Raw genomic sequence first — 5326 nt, 5'->3', positions numbered from 1 at the left:
CGACACTCACTCATTCACCCTTAAATTCCTCTGAGAGCGTGTGAGAGTCTGCCTGTGTGTGTGTGTGTGTGTGTGTGTGTGTGTGCGCAGGGTTTCAGTGTGTGTGTGAGTGTGTTCAGTGTTTCAGTGTGTGTGTGCAGGAGAGAGATGTGAACGACAGTGAGACTGAGAGCAACTGAGTGAATATGACTGTGTGCTGTGACTTGATCCCTCCTTTAGCTTCTACACACACACACACACACACACACACACACACACACACACACACCCTCCCCTTTCCAGGTGAGTAGCGGTGACTGAGGGTTAACTCCCTTCCTGTGGCTCTATCTCCTCCCCACCCTGTTGGAGGTTAAGAGCTCCACACCTCTGTGCGTCAGGCCCCCTCCCTGCTGCATTCCTCCCCAACAGGAGCTCACCTGTGTGGGCTTGAGAGCGGGGAGCCAGGCCCCTCCTTCCACAGCCTCCTCCCAAGCTCTTGGGAGTGGCACGGAGCAGAACAGTGCCTGCAGGCTACGGGGAAACGGCTTTGTGACTCTGTGTTGACACAACCATGTGCTCATACTTACGGGCACATTTTCTTCTAGTCAAATATTTAGCAGGAACATTATGGTTGCCACATATCTCCTCTCACTTTTCTTCCCTCGCTGCGGAGACCATGTACAGTACCAGTATGGATATGCACATTCCTGAGCAGAGAGACCGGCGTAGCGCAGTGTCCCTGACACTCAATCCCAGCGCTCACTGTGTGTGATTGTGTTCCTACAGTCTTTCACAAAGGAGCTTACAAAGCCAGAGTGCAGTGGACTGTGGAGACCAGCCCACAACTAAAGCTTTAAATATTCAGAGTCCAACAAGTCCCTGACAACAGAACAGCTCATTTGCCATTTCCTCCCAAAATGACCCTTATGACCAGAGTGAGAATTACACAATGACAATGGGGGGGGGGGGGGCTCAACTTTTCCTCCAGGGTGAAAGTGAAGCCGTCACAGTGCAGACACATGCTCCAGTGAACTCAAGTGTTTCAGTCGTTACAGCGTGTTGTTCAACTAAAGCTGTCAGATAAATGTAGTGCAGTAGAAAGAAGAATATTTCCCTCTGAAATGTATTAAATGGACTTCATTACTTTCCAGCACTGCTAATATAATCACTGAGCCTTCAGCACACATGTATTTTAATATTGTTCAATGACCCAACATGTAAAACCCTTGAATTCCTGAGTGAAAACAAAGATGGTGTCTGTTATAGAAGTTAATATCAAAAATATAACAGACTAACTAAACCACCACAAACATGAAATAATAAACTCTATACTGATGTGAAAACGTGTCTCTAAAACAACTAATCATAGCTAGCTAGAACCTAGCTAACAACAGCTAGCTAAACAGTAATTTAAGGCTAAAGAAGCTAGCTAACATTAGCATTCACCCGTACATACTTGACACAATCTAATTCAGAAACTCTGAGAGTAAAAAAGTGAAGTTTATTAAACAAGCTAGATAGTTAACTACTGCTGCTTACATTCACCTACAGTGTCTTTGAAAGGGAGTTTTTAAAGTTAAATTAGTTGAAGTAACATGCTCACCACACAATCTAAAAGGGTGAACATTAACAATTAACCTTTTTTTCTTTTCTGAACAAACATTATGTTCTCGGGTTTTAATCACTGTTTACATCCAGAACTTGAGATTAGTTTGTGTCTATTTTGATTTGGTTCAACAAAGTTTCTCTAACAGCTTCCCTGCTGTAACTGTGAACTCTTTATTATTATTATCTTCTTCTGTTTTGTTGTCTGATAAATGCCTTTGTGTTGCGTTCTTGTTTGACAGATGGTATTTCAGTAGAAAGCGGTATAAAAATACATTGAAGGAAGTTGTAGGAGTAGCAGACAGCGCCAATATCAGTATCAGTGTTTGTTTTACTGAAACGGCCTTTCCTCTTGGCTCCAGCAGACCACACATCAGGCGCTGAAGGTTATTCTAAAATCACTACTGCTGCAACTTATTCCTCCTTTATAACTGGACTCAGACAGATACCGATAAGGACTCGTCCTGTACTTGTGACTCAGATCTGGGATTCAAGACAGAGAACAGTTCCTGTGTACAGACCACATTGGGCAATCTGAACATACTGGGTCAGGCTCCTAGCAACCACATCTGGCTTGATACAATGGGCAACTTCAGTGCAGCAGGAACACCTCTTCCCTCCTCTCTGGCTTCCTTGGCCGACTCTTCAGCAGTGGTGCCAGTCCAAACAGCTTTCACATGTTGGGGGGGAGCCGGAGGGTGTGGCCCACCCACTGTATCATTCCTCTAATTTGTCCATGGGTTACCAGAGTGCAACTTTCCCTCCTCGGCTGGAGCTTTCAGTTAACAGGTGCTGACCCCCAGCAGTTAACGTACACCCCCACCCCCATACCCCTGCTACCCACCTGGTTCAGCTGTTTACTGCACCAACAAGAAAAACACGGACCAGACTGAAACTGTCCTCCTTCCTGTCTGAAGACGTTTTAGGATTATTCTGAACTGACAGTGAACATTTCAAATGTGCAGTATGAAGGAAAATATCACTTCTGTGGCGGGAACTTCGGTCTTGAGTCGTAGCATTTATTTACTGACAGCCATACTCTCACAGCTACACTGCTAACTAATTAGCTAACTCTCTGCTCCGGTTGCCAGCCTCACCGCTGTCTCTCTCTCTCCCTCTCTCTCTCCATATTGATCTATGATCTATTCCTGAAAGGAGCTGCTCTCTTCCTGTAACAATATTCTGTCTCAAACTTCTCAAACTTACTGCAGACCTCACACAGAGATGATAAATCAGTGTAATTTGCTCGTTTCCTTGCTACTGCTATATATATTATTTTTTGAACATTTTCAGCACATTTTACCAGTAACGTGACAATACTGATAACTGATCATTTTGGTCAATATAATCACGATACTAAATTTCTACACCGTTTACACCAGACAGCTGCAGCAGACTCATTCATCTCTATCAGTCTTAACAAACATGTAGAGGATGAGCGAAGAACAGAAGCCGTGATGAACTGAACTCGTCATCAGAGACAGAGCCGCTCACTCGGTCTGTTTTTCTCTTCACCAATTTACATGACAAAAACAGCTTTTTGGATCAGTGGCTTCATTCACTGTTTATAAAGGCGTCTGCACAGTGACACATCTCAGTGAGCAGTGAGACAGGTCTGAGTGTTGAGTATGAAAACACTAAAACACAGTTTAAATCTATTTACAGCTGCAATCAGGGAGATGTCATAAAGATTAACTGTTAACCAGTTACCAGGCAACTCAACGCATCATAAGCCGACATGCTGCGGCAGCTGCAGGAAGGAGAATCTGTTCATGTTGTTGCGTAAACAGCTGAGAGTGAAATGTGACGTCGGAGGATGGAGAGTTTGATCAGGGGGAAGTTGTGACCTGTTCAGTACAAGGTGTTCACCAGGTGTGACTCACCTGAACGCTGCACGCTCACACACAAACACACCTGCAGAGACATGGATCCGATCAGTGGTGAAATAGACTCTGAATCAAACCTGATGAATCAGATTTCACAGTAAAACTCAGATTTCTACTGTGAAGGAGAAGTGATCGATACGGTTTCAATTACAGTTACATTTAACAATTCATCAGTCCAGTATGATGAAGGACAGTCTGTCAGTCAGGCTGCAGGAGTTCTGGTTCTGCACTGAGTGGAACCGGAGTGAGATCAGAACATGCAGAAACATGTTATAATAAAGCAGGAAGTGGACCTTTGATAACGTTGATGATGTCGTGGCTAGTGGCCAAACTTGGGTGCGATTCACCTGGATGACTAAGATCCACAATCTGTCCTGAAGCCTGTGTGGACTCTGCAGGGACCGGCAGCACACCCAGACCTCGACGTGAGTTTCGTCACTTTACAACCTTTTCATCTTCTACAGAAACAAAAGTTAAACATTAATAAAATCGAGTGAAAAGGTGTGAACACAACTCCCCGTGCACTGGCAATATAAATGGTCAGGTGCTGGTTGGTCACAGGAACTGAAATGAAAATCAAACTTAACCACCGCACACTGAGAAGACTTCACTGAGACTTTTATTTATTGATTGAATGATTGATTGATTTATCTCCCCTGTGAACTCCTGTAATTATACAGAATGAACCTGATTAATAAAATTGGAATAATCATGTGAGTTTGTACCTGTTTGATCCACAGCAGGTGGAAACTGCCCCCCAGTCTGACACGATTGTCACTGGGTCTGCAGGTTCGGGTTCAGACAACAGAATACAAAGAAGTCATCTGTGCATGTTCTCAGTGTTAACGACTGTCCCCTCCCTCTGCAGCAGGAAACAGATGGAAGCTCTTCATCCGTCATAAGTTCACAGGGCAGTGAGAAACTTCTCACACTGTCAGCTTCAACCTGCTGATGCTCAAACTCCACCTGGAACACGCACACTCCCTGAGAGAAGACACAGAAGAGTGGTGTGTGTGTGTGTGTGTGTGTGTGTGTGTGTGTGTGTGTGTGTCAGTAACAGATCACTGCCACAGCCACATGTAGAAAACATGTTTGATCTTCATGTGAAAAGCAAAACATCAACCTGTTTCTGATTCAGAGAAACGAGGTCAAAAACACACATTAATCCATCTGAAAAGGCAACATCTGATCCATTTATTCACCATCATCAACACATATGTACAAGTGTAAAAAAATCTGAATCTGAAGAAAAAAAAAACATCTGAAGAACGACACGTTGAGCTACAACACAGAGCTGAAAACGCGGAGACATGAAAACACTGAACTACGAGTGTGATATAAAAATAAACTTTGTTCAGATGTTTCTACCAGAACTGAGTCAGAGTCGTTTTCTTACTGAACCAGGTCACATTCATGTTAAACTAATAAACAGGAAGATGAAAAACAGCAGCCATCACACTGTCCCAGAGACAGAAGGCAGGAGGTCTGAGTCTGGTCCAGGTGGAGCAGGAGGTCTGAGTCTGGTCCAGGTGGAGCAGGAGGTCTGAGTCTGGTCCAGGTGGAGCAGGGGGTCTGAGTCTGGTCCAGGTGGAGCAGGGGGTCTGAGTCTGGTCCAGGTGGAGCAGGAAGTCTCTGTAGAGTCCTCAGGTCGTTTGTCCTCACGCTGCGTCTCGTCACGTGTATACTGAGTGAAAGAGAACACAGGTGTTCCAGGTGTTTACGTCAGTCTCTGTTGGGGATCAGTAGCTCCGCCCCCTGCTCCATCACTGCTTCGCCTTCTTCAGGATGGTGCCCACTGCAGAGATGACTGTGGTTTTGGTACCGCTGGCAGTGGTTGTCACGGAGACGACGTTGGG

The sequence above is a fragment of the Seriola lalandi genome, unplaced genomic scaffold (assembly GCF_002814215.2).
Source record: "Seriola lalandi dorsalis isolate HSWRI2012SDOR001 ecotype SW California unplaced genomic scaffold, Sedor1 jcf7180002054683, whole genome shotgun sequence".
Classification (NCBI taxonomy): domain Eukaryota; kingdom Metazoa; phylum Chordata; class Actinopteri; order Carangiformes; family Carangidae; genus Seriola; species Seriola lalandi.
This window is presented reverse-complemented; position numbering follows the sequence as displayed.